Raw genomic sequence first — 23,491 nt, forward strand, 5'->3', positions numbered from 1 at the left:
ATGCTCACTTTTAAAACTGAACCAAGGGAGGAGAAGGGGCAAAAATCCCTCACACCTCCCACTTCTTGTCACACTGGTAGCAGCATTATGCAGGGATCTAGCATGGGGCCTCTTCATAGAACTCGTACAGATATGGATGCCGCTCACTCCATCTGCCTTGTTGGCATCTGCTCAGCTATAGGCAGACAGGGGAAAGAGGCGGGAGAGCTACAGTAAAGTTTCACTTTCATGTAATTGGCTTATCTCATTAATGACACTCGCCTTCCTAGAAAAAGTTAAGCAGGAAGAATGACAGTTTTTTGGCAAACCCAACTAGATTTCCTGTGTTAGTGCAAGCCTTCAAAACTCCACAGCAGAGGAAAAATATGCTGACAATTTCAAGAAGTAGAAGGACTGAGATACTGAATCACTAATGCGGATCAATCTGGGGAGATTCAAGCAGGTGGTCTCTTCTATAGAGTCCTAGACTGCCTGGCACCTAGGCAAGGCTAACTTCTGCCCCCGCCCCGCATTGGTAATGTCACTGAGTCACATGGGGGCCCATTCGGCACCCCCAGAAGGTCAGAGCCCTAGGCAATTGCCTAGCTTGCCTAGTGGCAGGTCCAGCCCTGGGAACATTTAGATTCTAGAATGAAGTTCCAACATGGACTGCAGGGCAATTCAGAGCACACAATCATAACAATTCACATTATATGCAAGGCTTAGCCTAGGAAGTGGTGGAGGGGGTGCTTCTTCAGAAGGGCCAATCATTTGTACACTGATAATAAGGTTGGTCTACATCCAATGTTGCTGTAAGGCAAGGTTCCCAACAACCAGGAATACAGACTAGTTGATATTATACGTCGGACCAATAATGTGAATGAGAATAAACACCACACAAAGAGATGTCCCATTCTTTTAGCAGGTGTATATTCTGTCTCTCCAGAGACCTGCTTGAGGTAGCCCTGACTCTAGAACAAAGGTCCTCCTTTAGAGCCATCCTGCAGGAATGACAAATTAAAGTGAGAACCCATGCTTTCGGGGAAACTCGGACCAATTTCTTATTAGCCTTGTTCTGCCCCCAGGCTTCTGTTTTCCTTGGCGCAAGTGATCAATTTCCCACTAGTTGCTGCGCAGGCACATTTTTACCCATGGCTCCCTCCAGTTCTCCTTGCGGCTTCCTAATTCTTAAAAGACAGCATCACAAAGCCATGAGGGGAACTGGAGGGAGCTGCAGGTCAAAATGCGCCTGTGTAGCAACTGGTGGGAAATCAATCACTTATGCCGGGGGAAACAGAGCCCTGGGCGCAGAGCAACACTAGTGAGAAATCAGTCCCTTAAGCAGTCAACTTGGCATACACGGCCAAAGATCCCACTGCTGAGGTGGGAAGGGGTTTGAGAATAGTTTAGCAAAACCCAGAAATGTCATGAGACTGAAAGAAGGTGGGAGAAACCTGTGCCAGGTAGGCCCTGTGCCACCCTTAGGACAGCCCTGTCTTGTAGAATAAGAAAAATTTCTATTTGCTCCAGAAGACCTATAAAGAACAACATCAATCTCACCTACAGGATGGAGGGATTTCATATCTGGGAGCAGCAGCTAAAAAAGTGGTCTAACAATAGATAGAATCACTGTTCAGAGGAAGGCTCCATTCCTTGGCCTTGAGTTTGTCAAAATGATTTCCTGCTTTGATGTGGCCAAAACTTGGCTTCAACGACCCTGGCCACTCAACACACTGCCTGAGGCAATACTATCTGAGAAGTAATAAGGGTCAGCTCTGTGTTTACAACCCCCCCCCCCACCTCATCACTCATAATCAGGACCAAACTCCCACACCTCTGATATTGTCCATGCTTCTTCTTAGTCAGAGGACACCATGGCTCCCAGTGAAGCTTACATTCCAGCACCTTATCTTTCAGAAATCTTGTTGCTGAGTTACACTGAAAGGACAAAGCCTTGCCTCAAAAAAAAAAAAAAAAAAAAAGAGCTTCAAGGAAAAAGTGACGCAGCAGCCCTATTTCCACACCACTTCAATCGACCCAAGATAAAGCCCTTTAAACACACAAAATTGCAGGAGTGATGTTTATCAAAATGCTAAATGCAGCCCGAACAAGGAGTGTGTGCGCCCAGGGGAGCATCAACTGCCAAGCGTAGTGTAGGTGCGTGCCAGGCAGGAGTTTTTGGAGTAACACAGCTCTTTACTGTCTGAGCCAGAAAACTTCAAGACACACAAGGCTTCCTGTCCTGACACGCTTTTCTTGGCTAAAGGCTGTGGAAAACTATGACATTTCTAAGGCCCACTGTCACTTTGGCACCAGCACTTTCTCCACTATGAAAATTAACTCTGTTTGGAATTGCCAAGGTCTGACTAGTACCCAGAGCACAACTAATTTGTCTACACACCTCTACTACCCAGCACTACCATACCCACCTTGTATAACTTTCTGCTCACTTCCACAGAAGCAAAACAATGTGGAGCTTGTTGAGAAAACAAGCTGAAAGGGATGGAAGGTACTCTTTTTACTGGATTAGGATCATTCTCCACAAATTCACCTCAGGAGCCCTTTCCCACTCTGAAACCTTTGCACAGAATCATTTGCTTCTAAAACAGAAAAATGGTAAATTCATACAGGAAAACTTGATTTGGTGAGTTTTATGCGACATGGCAGAGCATGTACAGTCTCGAGGGGGGGGGATTAATAGAAAAACAAGCTTCCTGAAGGATTATGATTATTTTGTCCTGTTTCTCCAGTACCACTTCTCTTTGCCTCTTCACAAATCTGCATTCTTGGGCCCAAAATATATAATACAAACCAAGAGGACACATCAATGGCTTCATAGAGTCTCTGGCAGAGAAAAGATCTTTCCCAGGGCCTGTACTAGAGAACCTTTACCTGGAGATGTCAAAGACTGCACCTGAGACCTTCTCAGGTTCTTGTTGCAAGAGACATGTAACAGAAGTCTGGTTGAGATTTTCCCAATGTAATTCATATAACGTATCTGGCTGGGACTCATCAGCTGTGGAGCATGGTGCAGCACCCAAAGGGCTTCACCTTGAGTCAGTCACAAGTTCTCATAGAGCTGTTCCTCTCAAGAGCAGTTTCTGTCAGAGCTCTGTCAGTTTCTCACAGAGCTGTTCCTCTCAAGAGCAGTTTCTGTCAGAGCTCTCCCAGCTCCACCTACCGTACAGAGTGTCTGTTGTGGGGAGGGGAAGGAGATTGTAAGCTGCTCTGAGACTCCTTCAGGTAGTGAAGGGCAGGGTATAAATCCAATCTCCTCCTCTCCTCTTCTTCCTCTTCCTCCTCCTCCTCTGCTTTCCCTCGCTTCCATCTTGATTTTGACATTGAAAAGCATCTCTAGGGTTTAGTTGTTTGTCCCACCGCTGATTCCACACATCTACTCATGGTGTTAAAAAATGGCAGTTTTTAATTCTGTTGTTTCCAAGGATTAATGTTTCATGCTGTTTTTGATGTTACCCTCCTTAAGTCCCATCATTTGAGAGAAAAGCAGGTTTACCTTTTTAATGAATAAATTTAAATAAGCGCAAAGCAGATGTTCACCCACAGAGGGACAGCTCGCAAGCCCAAAGGAGTTCAATATGAGCAGGCCTGAAAAGTAATGATGGTCATAAGCCATGCCTTCTTCTGAACCACTGGTCCCAATACTGCTGCCAGTATGTCAGCTGCTTGAGGAGAGATATCGCTCTTGGGTGCCAAGTAAAACGGCCTGGTGTGTAAACATGTCCTTGGGGTTGCCTATCCCTGACTTACTTATTAATACTGCCTTGGCAAATACTGGAAGACTTAGGAAGTGGTGCTTGGAGAGGGTGGGGTTTGAGAAGGATGTGAAGTCAGTTCTAGGCAACATTGTAACCCAGGGGTGTCCAACTCATTTATTATGAGGGTCGGACCTGACATAAATGAGACCTTGTCAGGCCAAGCCATGTGTGTCATAAAATGTAATGCCACATAGCAGAGATATAAACTTTATAAAAGACACAGACAGGCACAATTAAAGATTTTTAAAAACCTTAAAATAAAACATGATTAATACATTAGTATGAGTACCCAGCTTGCTGGTTGGGAAGTGTAGATGACTGGGGAAGGCAATGGCAAACCACCCCGCAAAAAGTCTGCCATGAAAATGTTGTGAAAGCAACGTCACCCCAGAGTCAAAAAACGACTAGTGCTTGCACAGGGGACAACATTTACCTTTTTTACCTTTACCTTTTTTATTTGTTGGTCTTAATGGTGCTTTCTTTGTATCTCTCCTATGTGATCCAGGAAACTGGGCAAAGGAAGCTCTGGCTCTTTCCTTCCTTCCCCAGGGGACCAGGAGGGAAGGAGTCTCAGCCAACAGAAGGAAGAGAGGCTTGACTCAGTAGTTCTGCTGTGTGATTGAGACAGAATGGCAAAGCAAGCTATCCCTCCCCCTTTCCTCCCCAAGGGAGGAACCTCAGCCAATGGAGAAAATAGAGGCTTTGCTCTGTGTCTCCTGTGCAATTGAGCAAGCCTGGCAAAGCAAGCTGTGATATAGAAGGAAACAAGGGACAAAGAAGGAAGCAGACGACAACCATTTGCAAAGGGGCCTGATAGGAGCTTTCTGGGGGCCTGATTCAGCCCCTGGACTGCAAGTTTGACACCCCTGCTCTAACCTATTTCCCCATTATGGCTACCAGGCTGCCTGTTATAGCAGGAGGCCTCCTAGAATTCCATCTTGTTGTTCAATGCCAAAATGTGGTGGAATGAATGCACACTAGCATCGAACCAGCACACTGTCATTTCCACTAAAAACTAGAAGTGATACAGGGAAGTCTCTAGTATTTCACAAAAACTATGATAAAATTCTATGGAAAAAAAGCAAATGTTAGCATGTCCACAGAGACTAGTGGAAATTCTTAAGAGTGCCACTATGTGAAAGTCATTTTTCCTCTCACTCCTCATTTCCTCAGGGGAGAAAAACTGAGCAGGGGGGTGGTAATTCTTCACCCCAGGTAAGTAAGTGGGGAAGGGCTATGCCTTACACTTAAATCATCCTACAAGATGCTCCATCAAGGGCCAGACAAACCTAAGAATCAATTCAACCTGAGTCAAGTAATCTCAAAGCTATTTTGAGACTTAGCATTTTAGAACACATCTAAACAACATTCAATCCTCCCGAGATCCAACCACTAGTTCTTGTTTTCTGCAGCTATAAAAGCACTCATTGAGTGCACAATTCTACCTTTACTCTGTAGTCTATGAGCTCTGGTGCAGGAGGAAGAAAAAATATCTAACCAAAACTGTCAACATTTGAAAGCTATGAATAGTTTCCCAGTGAGGGGTGGGGAGGAAGAGAGTCAAACAGGGAGGAGGGAAGAAGGAAGGGAGTGAAGCTCTGCTGAAATTTATTTTAAAAAATGGGAGAAATGTTTGGAAAAGCACATCAACAATATGGTAATTTTGCTAAAAATACAGGGAAGATTGGTAGGGAAATGGAACAGCAAGTAACTGTGAACCAGCTGTCGGGGAGGGGAGGGGGAAAAAGTAGAAAACGAACGTTATCTCCTCAAAACAGCTTCCTACACGATCTTTTGGGAGGATAGCAATCAAATAATCAGCTACGTATTAGTAGTAATTACATAGCACAACCTAGGAAACTCAGAATTGATTGTTACTTGTTGTTCCGTGGTACACTGAATGATATACTATGCTACAACTCAGCAGGCTACATCCTAGCATTTTTTTTGCCATATTCATACATTTTTATTCATTTTAGCAGAATCTGTTCCATGCCCTTCTCGACTAAGTCACAGCACTTGTAACAGCATTTCCTGATTCATCCTCCCTTGCAGCCCATTCATACTGTAATGTTAAGCCCATCGAACAGGTTGGTTGAGAGCAAATGACTAGTTTAAGTCCATCCAATACTTACGTGGCTGCAGTAGGATTGGCACTCAAGATTCCAGCCCAAAAGCATTTTCAATGAACCACATTGCCTCCAATCTAAAGCAAACTTATGGGACCCAGGACCCACGAAGCTACTTGCACATAGGGTTGCCAGGTCCCCCGTGGCCATCAGCAGAGGATGGGAGCGGGGGGCATAGAATTGTTAGATCTAGGTTGGAGAAGATTCCAGAATGCTCTGCAGGAGCTCCCAGGAACTTTCAGCAGTTCCCACAATGAGCTTACTGAGATCTGGAATAGGAATCTTCAGGAGGCCATTGACCAAATTGCTCCCCCATGCCATCTGCACTCTCATAACTCTTATGCTCCCTGGTACACTGAGGAGCTCAGAGGATTAAAGAGGATGCTCAGACAGAGAGAGTGATCTTGGCAGCGAACTCATGATGAAGCCACAAGGACACCTTATGGATTCCAACTGAGGATCTATAAAATGGCAGTGAAGATGGTTAAGAAGGCTTCCTTTTCCACCTCTGTCGCATCTGCTAGTTCACGTCCAGCACAATTATTTAGGGTGGTGCAGCAACTGATAAGAGTCTCAAAATATTGGTGATATGACTCTTAGCCAGGGCTTTTTTTGAGCAGGAACACAGTTCCGGCTGGCTTGGCATCAGAGGGTGTAGCCTAAAATGGAAATAAGTCCTTGCTGGGCTTTTTCTACAAAAAGCCCTGTGTAAAACCATGGTGATGTCAGGGGGTGTGGCCTAATATGTAAATGAGTTCCTGCTGGGCTTTTCATACAAAGAAAGCCCTGCTCTTAGCTATGACTTTATTTGAAAGCTTTTTTCCTAGGTAAAATCTTGAAGTTTCGGCAGACCCTCACCTCCAATTTGAACGCCATTTGTGATATGGTGACTCCGTTGGCTTTATCTGGTCCTTTTCTGGACAGATTCAGCCAGTCTCAATGTTGGGACAGGGTCCTGAATGCTGTGAGAGCAACTTGTTTGGATCCCTGTCCCTCTTGGCTGATTAAATCTAGTCAGGAGGTGACAGGAGGTCCCATGAGAGTAGGGTTGCCAAGTCAAATTCAAGAAATATCTGGGGACTTTGGGGGTGGAGCCAGGAGACTTTGGGGGTGGAGCCAGGAGACATGGGGGCAGAGCCAAGAGCAAGGGTGTGACAAGCATAATTGAACTCCAAGAGAGTTCTGGCCATCACATTTAAAGGAACAGCACACCTTTTAAAATGCCTTCCTTCCATAGAAAAGGATAGGGGCACCTTCTTTTGGGGCTCATAGAATTGGACCCCCTGGCCCAATCCTTTTGAAACTTGGGGGGTATTTTGGGGAGAGGCACTAGATGCTATACTGAAAATTTGGCGCCTCTATCTCAAAAAACAGCCCCCCCAGAGCCCCCAATACCCGCAGATCAATCCCCATCATTCCCTATGGGACTCGTTCATGGAAGTGCATAATGGCTTTGGGGGCGGGGCTTCCCCCGCCGGCCAGCTGGCTGGGGGAGGGGGGAAGCCTGTAAAACCGGGGGATCCCCCGCTGGGCTCTGGGGATTGGGAAGCCTACATGAGAGAGATCACTAATTTGTTTCTCTCTCAGAGTTGCTTCTCTACTCCCTTAATGGAGGCTATAGTTAGAACATTGTTGGAAAACCCTTAGAAAAAAGGAACTAGTCAATCAATGTTCAGCATCAAATTTACCACAGCTGGGAAAGGTGACTGAGAGAGCAGTTGCTGAACAGCTTCAGGTCTTTTTGGAAGAGACTTTCACACTCAGTTCATGCCAGCCTGGCTTCAGGCCTAATGTGGGGCAGAGACAGCCCTTGTAGCTCTTCTGCATAACCTCTGGCTCCAGTTGGATCAAGGCGGTTCAGCACTTCTAATCTTATTGGATCTTTCTGCAGCATTTGATAGTAGGTCATTCAATTTTTGTACCATTGTACCATTTGGCCTCCCTGGAGATTAGCGACACAGCTTTACCTAAATTTGCCTCATTTCTTCAAGGCTGCAGTCAGGGAGTCTTCTGGGGCAGCCTTTGGGGGTACCCCTGGGATTAGTTCTGTCCCTGATGTTGTTTAACATCTATATGTGCCTTCTAGTGGAGCTCGTCAGGAGATATAGAGTTGGTTGCCACCAGTATGCTGATGACACTCAGCTCTTCCTCGCTGGGGAAGCAGCTCTCTCTTCTCTGATTTAGTGCCTGGACACTGTGGTTGAATGGCTGAGGCAGAGCTGGTTGAAACTGAATCCATCCAAGACTAAAGTGATGAGGCTGGGCAAGACTGGGCCTGTGGAAGGGATTGCAGCTTCTGGCTCTGGATAGGATCTAGGTCTCAGGCTTTTTTCTATCTATACCAGTCCTGTCAGCTAGCCCCCCCCATCTGTCCCAACCACACCTGGCCATACTGATTCATGCCACAGTCACTTCCAGGATAGACTACTGCAAATTGCTCTATGCAGGGCTGCCTTTTGGAGACTTCAGGTTGTCTAAAATGCAGCTACCAGGCTTCTGACTGTCATCCTGGTCTTCACATATACAGCCTGTCTTGAAGCAGCTGCATTGGTTGCCTTTTGGTTTCTGGGTCAAGTCAAGGTGATGTTTTTGACCTTTAAAGCCTTATATGGACTGTCATACCTGAGGGACCGCCTCTTCCTTTACAACTCCCCTCGGCAACTGTGGTCATCATCTCATGGTCTACTAGTGGTGTTGGGCCCTCAGGTAACACATCTGGAATCCACCTGGGTGAGGGCTTTCTGAACTGTAGCACTGTTCTTGTGGGATGCCCTCTTAGATTAGATCCAGGACCCACAAGGCCTCCCTTGGTTCCACAGGGCCCATAAGAGTGACCTTTTTCCAATTTGTTGGGGGCTTAATGCTAGATCTACCCCTACCAATTGTAAATTATTTGCTTTTTATACTCCGTATTTTATACTGCTTTATCTATATTTATTATCTATATTTATTATCTTTGTTTTAATATTGTTGTGAACTGCTTTGAGCCCCACTTTGTGAAATGTGTGTGTATGTGTGTGTGTATATATATATATACATATACATACATACACATACATACATACATACATACATACACACACACACACATATATGGTGTTGTTAGGCCAATTGTTTGACAGCACTTTGAGGAAAGGGGGGATTTGGCATCACATAGCATTCTGGTACAAAACTGCAAGTGACATCATTGCAATCAGCACAAAACTCTCATTGCAGTTTATGCCACTGTAAATGATGTCATGGTGCTGGAGCAACACTCTTAGGTGAATCCTAGTGTTGCTCCAACACCATGACATCATTTACAATTGCATAAATGATGTCATAACGCCATAACATAAATTGTCATAACACCAAATCATTTGTCTCCTGATAGTGTGCCAGCTAGTGCCATGTGTGCTAGCCACAAGTCCTTAAAACAAAAATTACAAAAAATGACAGCTCCAAAAGAGTTTGAGACCCACTTGAAGGTATCAACTAACGGTTTGAGCATTCCTGCTCAAAAGAACCACAGGCGCTTCTTTTGAGCAGGGATGCACAGGAACACAGTTCTAGCCAGCTTGGTGTCAGGAGTATGTGACCTAATAAGCAAATGAGTTCCTGCTGGGCTTTCTCTACCAAAAAGGTTCTGTGTGAAACAGTTATGTTAGGGGGTGTGCTCCAATATGCAAATGAGTTCCTGCTGGGCTTTTCCTACAAAAATGCCCTGGAAAACCATTGATTTAAAGAAACTGCTATCCTGCCCAGAATTTTTTAATCTAATATTACACATAAAGAGACAAATTATGGGATATTTATTAGATGTCCTTCACAGAGCTTTAGAGTTCATCTCTTATTATCATTCCAAAATCCACAGATCACCTAAAAACAGAGAGGGAGAGATGCAGGGAATGGGAGAGTCTAAACATGGCACAAAGCAACCTTGTGCAGGCATCCCAGTTGGGAATACTGCTGGTCACTGGGAGAGGGTGTCCATGTGTGGGCACTTTCTCAGTGTGTTTGCCTCATGCAGACCATTCAGTGATTGCGGCAGGGGGCTAGGCCAGTGCAATCCCAGCACTACTTTCTTGTATTGAACTGACTTTGTATTTAATTGTTACTGCGAATGACTGTTCAGAATTGCACTACAAAAGACTTTAAACTAGCATAAACTTCCCTGGACAACCCAGACCATCTGCAAGTTAAACCCATCATAATGTACCCATTAGTACCTCAGGACTTGCAGGAGTCATAAATTTTCCATTTTGGTCAAAGCAGCACAGACACGTAAATTCAAAGCAGATTTGAACTCATTTAGCAGTTAGCACTGTTAACTAATGAATGCTGAGAACTGGAGTTCTATGAAGCCATCTAAGAACCCCTTCTTATTCCGAGTACCCTGAAAGAGTTAAAGGGGGGGGGGAGTCGAATCACAGCCAGATTGAAGGATCTGACTCACTTTGCTCAAGCAATACCTTTAGATAAAGTTCATTTGCATAGCCAAGCACCAGTAGGATTAAGTAGTGTTTCATATGCATCACCAAGAAATGGTCTGATCCCCTTTTCATGATTTTTGATCAACATTAATGCTATTAAGACAGGAAAAATTCTGAAGCAAGCACAGTATCGTACATACTAGCCAAGGCACATTTTATACATGCAATTACATGCAATTTGTTTTATACCTGAAACTGATTTTAAATAATCTGTTTAAATCTCCTTTATGAAAATATCCTAGTTCCCCAAAACCTCCAGCATGGATTAAACTATAAGATCCACTCAATAACCGCTGCACAACGGAGGGAAAGAAACAGCTCACTATCCAATTCCATACTTAAGGCATGCTTAAAGCCACTAATTTCAGCGTAGACTTACGCCTGCCTCCTTCCGTCTGGGATTATGGCTGTAATGTATGAAAATTGACCTGGCACCACGTTGCAAATAGAGAATGAGGGGACAGATTTATTTGGTTTCAGAAACAAGTATAATCACCATTTGGACATGTGGTTGGTTCTTCTGGAATGCATGCAAAGGCATGACTCAGAGAAAAAAACAGCACAAATTATCTTTTTAATTCAGTATTAGAAAATATTTAAATGTATTTGACCATTGGGAAGCTGCCTATTCTTCAGCAAGAAACTCAAAAGACTCACAGTGACCCACTAAAATATATTTTGTAAACACAGTTAAAACACCCACAGGGAGATGTAAGGCTAGAATCTATTCTGCTTCCCATAGCCAGATTCTTCCAGAACCCCAAAAACAGAATTTGGGGGCAAAACCCCTTCTTCGCTGTTTGCCCTGCTTCAAACAGTGACATCACCACATTTCAAGATAAACATGCTGACTCTGACAAAATAGCTTTTCAGAGTCAGCAAAGAAAGAAAGAAGCACAGTACACTGGGTACAATGCTGAAGCCCTTAGCCAATCCAAATGGCCCTACTTAGGCCTGAAGGAGGCATGGCATTTAACACATGACCACCAGTCTTGGTGCAGCTGCCAAAGGGACACAATCTGGATTCGGACCACAGGAGAGGTTTCAGCTTTTCCCCCACACCGTTTTCCTGATCTAATGGGGCAAATCACATCCTCCACAAGCCATTTTGGGTCAGGAAAATAATATGGGCAGCCATGTGTTAAACAAAAAAATATGCAAAGTAAATATTCAGGAATGCATTCTTGTAATGGAACTGTTCAGTAATGGAACAAAACCTTCCAGAAAGGTATCTTCCTATGGGAGTGGATACCACATTGCTTCTCCCTTTGTAATCCCATATTCTGCACTGCTGGTACTATGCTAGCCTGGACAACTGGCTGTTCACATTGTTATTTAATTTTGTATTCCTAGTCTTATTGCAGTATCCATTTGCTTTGTCCATTGTATATCTTATATGTAGGTTTACCATTTGCCCACTGGGGGCAGGATATCTCCCATCCAAGCTCCTGTTGTCCATCAGTACTCTATAGTTTCCAGTGATTCCTAGAGCAGAATGACATCACTTTTGGATCTTCCTGGGAAATGATATGATTCCATTGCCTGACAGCGCCTACTCCCATGTGCCTGTGCTCTTCTGGACTCCCACTGGCTGCCAGCTATGCCAGGCAACCTTACTTATCTTCACAATGTTGCTTATGCCATTGATTCTGAACTCTTAATTATATTACACTGTTTATTTGATGTCCTACACTGCCGATTACTCCCCCTAATCCTTTTTGTATTCTGTAACTCACCTTGCATCTCGGTGAGAAAGGAAAATCATAAATAAGCTAAATAAATAGATTATGCCTAATTTGGGTTTTATCAATGTCTCTGCTGGCTTTAAGCCAATCAAGTTGTGTGCCAAGACACAGATACCTCACATGTTCAATATGGTAATCTAGCATTAGCAAAAGCAGGCCTCCTCTATATGACAGACCACTCTGGTGCTGAAGCTGAGTGGCCCAGCTCAGATGCTGGGACTGTGCGGAAATAAGCTATACAGGGCTTAGTGAAAATGTCCAAGATACTTATTAGCCTTTCAGTTGAAGAGATGTCAAAACTGCTATTTTCCAATCCTCTTGTTATTCTGTTTTAGCAGTTACAGACATGTGCTGGGATGACTGTAAAATTCCCACAACAACAGGGAGACAACCCTTTACCTACCGTTCTGTTTCTTGCATTCAGCTTTTCCATTGCTGTCCAAATAGAATTGTCTCACGTTCCCCAATAAGATGTCTTTACCTGACTTTCACACTGGGGATGGGGTGGCACCAGTCCATTTTTTTTTTTTTAGCAGGAACACAGTTCCCGCTAGCTTGGTGTCAGGGGTATGGCCTAATATGCAAATGAATTCCTGCTCGGCTTTTTCTACAAAAAAAGCCCTGGGTGGCATACTACCAAGGCAGTTCTGCCAGTTCTGCTGTGCAACCGACCCAGTAGCTCTGATCCTGCAGGAAAGGATCACCCCCAGGTACCACTGCCCATTGCTGTTCTAAGTGACAGCAGGAGATTTAAAACAACAACAACAACAAAACAGCCTTGTATTCTTATGGAAAGTTCTTACTGGAAGCAAGTAAGGGTAGCTCTAGCAATCACCAGAAACTTTATGGTTTTGTCATAGGGCTTCCAGCAATTCCTAGAGCTATCCTTTGTCACTCCCAGTAAGAACGTCCAGTAAGTACACAAAATTCCATTTAAAAAATTATCCCACAATGCTATGCACCCGCACAACTCTCCCACAGGTTGCCAGGCACTGCCTAGTGACCCTCCCCCTCCAAGGTACATCACTCCCAATACCTTTCGAAGTCACACAATTCAACAATTTTGGAGACATATGCTTGTTTGCAACATAATTAACTCTTCGTTAATTAATTGTAGCAAGGTATATAATGAGTGGTAAGAACAATTTAATTAAGCCTCCACCAAAGAAAACTGCTTTTAAAAAATGACACAACACCCCCTTAAAATATTCTGGGTACACAAGCTTTCCTTATTAAAATAGTTTCCTTATTAAAATAACATTCAGTGATAAAAAATGATTCATTTAAACAGCAGCATTATAGAAAGCTAAATGTGTTGCTTTCAGGTAAGCCTGAAAAATTTCTATCATGCACAAGGGGAAGGGGCTAGAACACATGTGGAGACGCCTCTAAACTACACCCCAAACACAAATCATGTTTAGCTATCATTATTTACAAAGCATCTAAAATAGCCATCGTTATTTACAAAACACCTAAAATTCACGTATTACTGAATAATAAAACTGATCCTCGCAGCTGGTTTGTAAGTAAATATATAGATATACAGATGGGGCATTTTAGACAAGATAGGGCACCAAACAAAATCACAGTCATCTAATAATTCACAAAACTTTCCCAAAATTACTTACTAAAGGCTAATTCTTATTTTAGAATTTTTATTTGGCTGTATATACCTCAGGATTTCCCAATCCCAACCTCATTCAACCTATGGAGACTTCTGACCTTTTAAGGACAGGCAGTGGGTGCCACAGCAAAATGGGCAGGACCAATCACAAAATGGGCAACTTGGAGGCTTAATCCAATCATAAAACTGTGGTAAATTCCAGATGTTAGGTGGTCTTAAAGCAATTGTGATGAATCAGAAGGCAGCTATTTCTGGATGGGTGATCCCAGAAGTAGAACTATAGTTTCCAGCAATTCCTAGAGCACCGTGATATCACTTGCAAATTTTCCACAGAAATGGCATAATGTTGCCATGCTAATGGCAATTTTTTATTTAATTTTTTCCCTGCCTGCTGTCCGAGCATCAGTAGGCAACAAGAGCTGTGGGAAACTGGCAAGCCTGGCATGGGGGCACCAGGAAGTACACTGACAGGTCACAATTCACTCATGCAAAATCTGCCCATGGTTCATCAAATGGCAAGTGTGTGTACACATACAGAGGCTTGGCATTCATTCTTCCTTTAATATCCTGTGGGAAGGACAAGGTCTTTACTGCTGTTGTTCCCAATAGGGGTCAGAACAACTTACATCTCACAGCTTTGCAGAAAATATGTAAATCCTCTTTTTTTCTAGAAGGCCCATCATTACTGACTAACCCTAACCCTATACCACAAATTCTGTTGTATACTTAAAATCTTTGCACCAGAACCCCAATAAAAAGAGTAATACAAAAAAAAATCAGTAATAGATGGTTACATTACTGATTTTGTTGTATTACTCTTTTTATTGGGGTTCTGGTGCAAAGGTTTGGAGTTTTTTAAATCCAACAAATGGATCCTGTATTTGATAACAATAAACCTCCAGTGACATGACCAATTTTATATCAGTCCGTTATTTGTTAAGGCCTTGAAGACTTCTGTCACCAAGTCACATTGGTGAAGACTGCAGAAAATCCTCTGTTTGAGATCTCCTGTTCCTTCATAAAGCTACGATTTTAGGAGTCCTTGAATAAAAGGAAGATGGAATAACTGAACTGCCAGTTATATATATATTCAGGTTGCAATGCAGCTGTAAACCAGTTTATTAGATAAATCAAAGAAGTCTATCCAATATCAATAAAATATCCAATGTAAAAAACCCACATATTTTATTCATTCTTCAAAGGCCCAACAACTTACTAACTGCCTATATACATCTGGCACTTAAAATGCAATGGCCAACAAAGTGGGCGCGCTCACACCAAACTCCTACCATAAACGGCTCACTGATCAAATAAATATTCTTCTTTCAGCCCTCCCAAGTGATAAAACACCAGTTCTTTTTTTTTTCCTTCCCCAAACCTATACTTATTCTAGCAAGGTTTCAACATTGGTGCTGCAATGCCCTGCCCTTGTACAAGACCACAAAAACAAAAGTTTCCTTGAGTTGCCAGTCATCTAACAGCAATGGAAAATGTGGGATATACATGTTTCAAGAATTAAATAGACCAGGAAGTGAGAGAGCTGAGTCATTACTCAAACAAGAAATGAATGGTCAGAGATGCTCAAAAAGGGCACAGACAGACCTCACATTTCCATCAGTCTGTAAGCGATAAAACTGTATACATGATCAGCCATTACTCAAAATCAGGGCCACAAAAGGAGGAGGAAGAGAAGAGCTGGTTTTTATAGCCTGCTTTTTTCCACCCTAAAGAGTCTCAAAGAGGTTTACAACTGCCTTACCTTTGTCAGGATTCAGGGCCGGCTCGCCCACTAAGCAAAATAGGCATTTGCCTAGGGCGCCAGGAGAGGGCTCCCCCTCTGGTGCCCAAGACAAATGCCTAATTTTCTTTCCCCCCCACCACTGCTGCCAACACCACCCACCCTCTCCCTTCCCCAGGGCAGCACCGTGCTCCGCCGCCCCGCCCCTAGCTCGCTCAGAGGAGCACCACTAGGATCAGCCCTACCCACTTCGATGGGGCCTGGGCATCTGAGCGTTCTCTTAAGAGAGCTCTGGAGGTAGGGTGGCCAGACCGTCCCGGGAGCCCGGGAATGTCCCGGTTCTGGCCCCCTATTCCCGCCTCCCGGGCTGGCAATACCGGGACCATTTAGAGGTCCCGGTTTAGCCAGCCCCGGAGGCGGTGGGCCGCGGGCGCGGGCGGGGAAGGCGGCGAGGGAGGGAGGGAGCGTCCCTGCGCACGCGCAGGGACACTCCCTCCCTCCCTCGCCGCCTTCCCCGCCCGCGCGCGGGGCCGGCAGCGGTGGCGGAGGCCTCTCCGCGGCCTCCGCTGGTCCCTGGAGGCCCTCCAGAGTCTCTGGAGGGCCTCCAGGGACCAGCGGAGGCCGCGGAGAGGCCTCCGCCACCGCTGTCGGCGCTGGTCCCGGAAGGCCTTCCAGAGGCTCTGGAAGGCCTTCCGGGACCACCGCCGACCAGCGAAGGCCTCTCCGCGGCCTCCGCTGGTCCCTGGAGGCCCTCCAGAGTCTCTGGAGGGCCTCCAGGGACCAGCGGAGGCCGCGGAGAGGCCGCGGAGCAGCCGGCGCTGGTCCCGGAAGGCCTTCCAGAGGCTCTGGAAGGCCTTCCGGGACCACCGCCGACCAGCGAAGGCCTCTCCGCGGCCTCCGCTGGTCCCTGGAGGCCCTCCAGAGACTCTGGAGGGCCTCCAGCGACCAGCGGAGGCCGCGGAGAGGCCGCGGAGCAGCCGGCGCTGGTCCCGGAAGGCCTTCCAGAGGCTCTGGAAGGCCTTCCGGGACCACCGCCGACCAGCGAAGGCCTCTCCGCGGCCTCCGCTGGTCCCTGGAGGCCCTCCAGAGACTCTGGAGGGCCTCCAGGGACCAGCGGAGGCCGCGGAGAGGCCGCGGAGCAGCCGGCGCTGGTCCCGGAAGGCCTTCCAGAGCCTCTGGAAGGCCTTCCGGGACCACCGCCGACCAGCGAAGGCCTCTCCGCGGCCTCCGCTGTTCCCTGGGGGCCCTCCAGAGACTCTGGAGGGCCTCCAGGGACCAGCGGAGGCCGCGGAGAGGCCGCGGAGCAGCCGGCGCTGGTCCCGGAAGGCCTTCCAGAGCCTCTGGAAGGCCTTCCGGGACCACCGCCGACCAGCGAAGGCCTCTCCGCGGCCTCCGCTGGTCGCTGGGGGCCTTCCAGAGTCTCTGGAGGGCCCCAGCGACCAGCGGAGGCCGGCGCTGGTCCCTGGAGGCCTCCAGAGGCCAGCGCCGGTAGCGAGAGGCCCGGCGCTGGTCCCTGGAGGCCTCCAGAGGCCAGCGCCGGCAGCTCCCTCCCTCCCTCGCCGCGAGGCCGCCGCCGCAGGACTCGCCGCCGCCGCCGCTGGACTCTCCGCCACCCTGGAAGCAGGTAAGGGGTCCGAAAGCGGGGGGGGCGGGGGGCGGCCTTCCTTTCTTCCCTCCCTCCTCCCTTCCTTCCTTCCTTCCCTCACTCCCTTTCCTTCCTTCCCTCCCTCCTCCCTTCCTTCCCTCACTCCCTTCCCTTCCTTCCCTCCCTCCTCCCTTACTTCCTTTCTTTCTTCCTTCCTTCCCTCCCTCCCCCCTTCCTTCCCTCCCTCCCTCCCCCCTTCCTTCCCTCCCTCCCTCCTTCCTTCCTTCCTTCCTCCCTTCCCTTCCCTTCCCTCCTTATGTTCTTATGTGACACAGAGTGTTGGACTGGAGGGGCCACTGGCCTGATCCAACAGGGCTTCTCTTATGTTCTTATGTGACACAGAGTGTTGGACTGGAGGGGCCACTGGCCTGATCTAACAGGGCTTCTCTTATGTTCTTATGTGACCAGAGTGGTGGACTGGATGAGCCATTGGTCTGATGCAACAGGGCTTCTCTTATGTTCTTATGTGACCAGAGTGGTGGGCTGGATGAGCCATTGGTCTGATGCAACAGGGCTTCTCTTATATTTTTATGTGGCACAGAGTGTTGGACTGGAGGGGCCATTGGTCTGATGCAACAGGGCTTCTCTTATATTTTTATGTGGCACAGAGTGTTGGACTGGAGGGGCCACTGGCCTGATGCAACAGGGCTTCTCTTATATTCTTATGTTACACAGAGTGTTGGACTGGAGGGGCCACTGGCCTGATGCAACAGGGCTTCTCTTATATTCTTATGTTACACAGAGTGTTGGACTGGAGGGGCCACTGGCCTGATGCAACAGGGCTTCTCTTATGTTCTTATGTGACGCAGAGTGTTGGACTGGATGGGCCACTGGCCTGATCCAACAGGGCTTCTCTTATGTTCTTATGTGACAATACTGACTTTGGTGGACCCAAGCACTGATTCAGTGTAAGGGAGCTTTGTGTTTGTGTCTTCTGGTGCAATTTTGTTCTCAGATCCTGTATTTACTTCATCAGTATATGGGATAAGGCACTTTCTCAACTGTGCTGCATAATGCAGCCTATTTATTTTGTCCTGTTGGCTCTGTCTGCGCCACCTTCATCACTTTCGGGGTGTGGATCCCCCAGTGGGGTGGTCTCGTGACTCCCTCCGCCGGCTGTTTCTGATAGCCCTGCGCCCCCTCTTTCATTTGATATGTGTCCCGTGCGGGTGCCACCCTCCCGCCGGGAGATGCCGCAAAATGAGCCCCCTTGAGGCTTATGGCGGCAGGGCTCGGGGGAAGCGAGCTAGACTGCTGTTCTTTTGAGGGGTTATAGAGTGTTTCGAGCCCGTCCCTGTGGCATCGGTCCCATCGTTGTGGGGCCCAGGGGGCCGGCGCAGCGGCACGCTGAAGCAGCCTGTCGGTCACTTCCGGGTTCCTGTCCTGCATCTCGACCTGTGTTATTGGTGACAGGCTGCTTCGGCAAAATAAACAGGACAAAATAAATAGGCTGCATTATGCAGCACAGTTGAGAAAGTGCCTTATCCCATATACTGATGAAGTATATACAGGATTTCAGAACAAAATTGTTTCCGGCGGTGATATTTGGGGGATTTTTGGGGATGTCACAGGAAGTGCTGTGAAGTCACTTCCTGTTTCCGGCAGTGGCATTTGGGGGAAATGATGTCATTTGGGGGAAATGATGTCACAGGAAGTGATGTCACTTCCCATTTCCGGCAGGTGACGCAGGGAAATGATGTCACCGGAAGTGATGTCACTTCCTGTTTCCTGTGGTGGCATGCCGTCACCGGAAGTGCCGTCACCGGAAGTGACGTCACTTCCTGTTTCCGGCACCCCTACTTCCCCCCCCCCCCCAACGTGTCCCTGGCTGGCCTTCAGACATTATGGTCACCCTAGCTGGAGGAGACTTCGCTCCCTCTCCCTTCTGGTTCCAGAAAGGAAGTGGAGAAGCCTCCTCCAGCGCTCTCTTAAAAGAATGGTCAGATGCCTGGGCCCTGTCAAAGAAGGTAGGGCCAAGCCTAGTCATGGCACAACTCTGACTGCGCAGGGCAGGGGGGAGGGTGGTGGAGCATGGCACTGCGGAGGGAGGGCAGTCGTGGGGGGTGGGGCATGAGGCCGCAGGCAAGGAGTCTGCCTGGGGTGCCACGCACCCTAGGGCTGGTACTAGCTTGCCAAGTCCAATTCAAGAAATGTCTGGGGACTTTGGGAGTGGAGCCAGGAGACTTTGGGGGTGGAGCCAGGAGCAAGGATGTGACAAGCATAATTGAACTCCAAGGGAGTTCTGGCCATCACATTTAAAGGGACAGCACACCTTTTTAAATGTCTTCCTTCCATAGGAAATAATGAAGGATAGGGGCACCTTCTTTTGGGGCTCATAGAATTGGACCCCCTGGTCCAATCGTTTTGAAACTTGAGGGGCACTTTGGGGAGAGGCACTAGATACTATACTGAAAATTTGGTGCCTCTAACTCAAAAAACAGCTCCCACAGAGCCCCCGAAACCTCCAGATCAATTCCCCACTATACCCTATGAGAATCGATCTCCACATAGGGAATAATGAAGTGCTCAGCAGACGTTCCTCCCCTCTCTCCCCCCGCCTTTTCTGGTGACTCTGAAGTGAGGGATTGGCCTCTCTACTCACGAGTTGCAGCCAACTTCTTCCAAGTAACACAGACACCCCATCCCAAGTGGAAGCCTTTCCAATCAGAGACTGGAGCCTCCGGAGCGGAAAAAATCACATGGTAGCTTTGGGGGGCGGGACTTCCCCCCACCGGCCAGCTGACTGGGGGCAGGAAGGAGACTGGGAAAGCGGAAGAACCCCCGCTGGGACCTGGGGATTGGCAAGCCTAGCTGGTACTGCATACAATTCCTGTCATGCCTTCCTTCCTAAGTGGTTTTACATGTAACTGTCACCAAGGCCAGTATGTAGCAGTAGGCCAGGTTGGCAGCCACCTGGGGCACCACCTGGTCTACAGAGGTGTTGCTGGGTGCCCCCCTCTCCACTACTCTCGCTTTCCCAGTTTTGCATAGAACCAGAAAGGCGAGAGCAACGGGCGGTGCATCAGTGTGTGTTCTCCTCGGAGCCCATCTTCCCTTGCAAGAAAACACAAGCACTGCCCTGCTGGTCTCGCCTTCCTGGGTGAGAGCGGTGGGGCAGCACATTGGCATGTGCTCTCCTTGGACCCAGGAAGGCGAGACCAGCAAGGCACAGCTGTGGTGTGTGTGCTCCTCGGAGTCCGCCTTTGGCCAGAATTCCTGGCGGGACCTAGGGCACCAGAAATTCTGGCTGCAGCCCTGTCACCATCTTCCTATGAAGTATGTTGTGGGGTTGTGGTGAATAAGTAATGTTCTTGGGATAGTCTGTGAAAGGTTATGTTGTTTCTCACAGAGGAAATGTTGGTGGCTGCATGGGAATGCAGGGGCTCTCCCCCTCTTTCCTCTTCACCTTCTTGAGACGGAGGCTGGGAGTAGCCTTTACTTCTCAGAAGATAAGGAGATCAGTTCCCTCTGAACTGTTTCATGAAGAGTTATGTATCAGAGGCGGGGTGGGGGGGACCACACTTTCCTGAATTACTTAATGCTGTCTGTAGTTCTTACTTTCACATCTGGCAAGGCCTTCATAAGGGAAAGGTCTGCACTTGTAATATATCAATAAAGCTTCACCTATGTAATCATAGCAGAAGTCTATCTGAGTGTTACTTGGCAAAACCTCACAGCCTTTACTCTCCTCACAACAGTCACCTTTGTTAGGTAGCTGGGGCTGAGAGAGTTCTGAGAGAACTGTGACTCCCCAAGGTCACCCAGCTGGATTCATGTGAAGGAGGAGTGGGGAATCAAACCCAGTCCCCCAGATTAGAGTCTGCTACTCTTCACCACACCACACTGGCTCATGCTGGATTCTACTCCACTTTATTTCAGTAATTTAAACTGGGTTCCTCCCAGCATTACTAACATTTTAAACAAAAGACATCAAGTCCTCCTTAAAATGTTAATAACAGAACAGGGGGCAGCTCACCATTACTTAATCGAGTTCATTGGCTTAAAAGGGAAAGGGTGAGATGCCCCAGCTTCTAGCATTGATGTGAAAATGTCTAGTTAGGATATGGAAAGCTTAATTGCATTTTTTTAATTTCCCAAAATTAATAAGATTTCTGGTTTATTACTCATATTTACATTTGCTCATTTAATACACATTTTCCAGCTCATATATGCCTTGCGGAAGCCCCAGCACTAGCAATGGAGAAACCATACAAGCCTGACCCCATAGGGAAACAACTGGAGTGCCTTTACTGAAGTTTCCTCTGTTTGTTCCTTTCCCTCCACCAGAGGACTTTTTTAACATGGGAATTTCTAGCTTACTACTGCATTTTTAATGCAACAATGAACTGTTTCCCAATTTCCTTTTTTAATAGTAGTGTTCCCAGCCTCCTGCTGGGGGCGGGAGTTCCCCAGTTCGGGACCTCCAACCTGCTGGCACAGAACTGGCTGGGGAGCCCCGCCCTGCAGAGATCCATCAGCACCTGACATGCCTGGCATGATGATGTCACCCGGAAGTGATGACATTGTGCCGGGCACACCGTGTGGGGATGCTCTAGCACCATAGAATTTTTTACCCAAATCAATTTTTTACCCAAATGAAAGAAATCCCCCTGCTAGCAGCCAGGTAAGACCTAGCAACCCTACTTAAAATTAAGTCCCTAGCCCTTGCTGCTGCAGAGTTGCTGCTGCATATCACACCTAATCCAATCAAGCCTATTACCATTCAGCATCTAAAATCACCTTTATAAAGCTTATATCTCTGGTACCTCAAGTTACATTTTATGGCACACAGGTCTGGCCCAACAAAGTGACGCGTGTCAGCTCTGGCCCTCGAAACAAATGAGCTTGACACCTCTGGGCTAGAGACTTAATTTTTTTAAAATAAAGTCTGGGAATCATTACATTAATGAAATAGATCACTAGAATGCTATATCAACTCCTAATGTTTTTAAACCTGGAAAAAAACCCAGGTGTTTAAGTGTGGCAGGAATGACTGCCATGGAAACAGTGAACACGCGATCCATACGGAAAGGGCAAACATACAATCGAGAAAGGGAGCTTTTTAAAAAATAGGGCAAACTTTCTGGATGTTTCTCCCATGCCAGCAGTTCCTTGCATGAAAGCCTTTTTTCATGCTGCAGTCACAGATATTTCCTTGTTCTTTTCAATCTGGAGGCAGGCCAGGTTCTAGCGGCGAAGTTGTAAATGCCGCCTCCGCCCCCCCACGGCTAACTCCGGCAGCGTTCTGACCTCCCTGCAGAATCCCAGCAGTGGCTACATCTCCCTCAGACTGTCCATTCAAGTCTCTCTTTCCTCCCCCCTCTCATTCTGTGTCGCGTTATTCTGTAAAGCAATCATCTAAAAATAGACAAGGCAAAAATAAAACCACACATTTTCCAAGTCTGCGTTGTAGACTCTCTGACAGTAATACCATCAAATTGAAAACCTTAGCAGCATGGAAGCACATTCTTAGAACTCAAGGCCAAATAGCACGTTACCGTCTAACACATTTAACAGTGCTGTAAGCTCTCCCCCCACCCATTAAAAACACAGTTTAATAAAAGAGGGAATTTAAGGTCAAATGAGAGCAACAGGAGGATACGCGTCTATACATACATTGCCCTGTTCATGTGTAAATCAAGGTGCTCCATTTTCAACCCAAAACTAAATATGATGGAGAGATGGGCACAAAAATTCTCCTTCTCTTCTCCATCATACCTTGCTGGGTTGCATTCCAATGTAACAAATCTTTATCAATTGTTATGGAAAGGAGACTTGGAAATCCACCAGCTCATTGTGTGGGAATCAACACAGGAAAGGAAGAGTTCTGCATTTCCAACAAACCAGTGTTTGCTTTTTCAGCCACTGGCCAAAGAAACAAGCAAGTGTAGTTGGCTGTAAAATTCTGAACAAGAGAAAGAGGGTGGGGGAGCTCAGAAGCTCCCAAAGCTTTGGTCCAGCAACAGTAAACTATACCATATTACTACCGTATGTTAAAACAAGTTGGAGGGGGTTATGGGAAGGTAATAGCCATTTGGAAATCTATGCACAGCAAACCTTCCCTTCCAGTACCCTGCAAAGGTTTTGAGCAAGTTTCTGACATGACTCTGTTGTGTGCTCGTTCCACTAAATGTTTTGCTAAGCTGTTTTGGTAGAGGTCTAGGGAAAGAGAGTGAGCAGATTTTTGCACCTTCCTGCCCACATCCAGCACCATTATACCATCCCATATGTGCACACTACTGGGGGGCTTTTTGTTGGCTATTTCTTGATTGTAGACAGATCACTATAGCATCATTACCACACATTTTCCAAGTATGCATTGAGAACTCTCTGACATCAAACTGAAATCCATCAAACTGAAATCAAGGTGCTAGATGGCCAAT

The 23,491-nt window shown here is 46.9% G+C and overlaps 1 protein-coding gene across 2 annotated transcripts in view; it reads right to left on the reverse strand.

The window, feature by feature from the left end:
• The window catches only part of CPNE2 (copine 2), a 147,533-nt gene that overhangs the window by 91,414 nt on the left and 32,628 nt on the right, over nt 1-23,491 (reverse strand). The window lies entirely within an intron of this gene.

This window comes from Heteronotia binoei, chromosome 14 (genome assembly GCF_032191835.1).
Source record: "Heteronotia binoei isolate CCM8104 ecotype False Entrance Well chromosome 14, APGP_CSIRO_Hbin_v1, whole genome shotgun sequence".
NCBI classification, from domain to species: domain Eukaryota; kingdom Metazoa; phylum Chordata; class Lepidosauria; order Squamata; family Gekkonidae; genus Heteronotia; species Heteronotia binoei.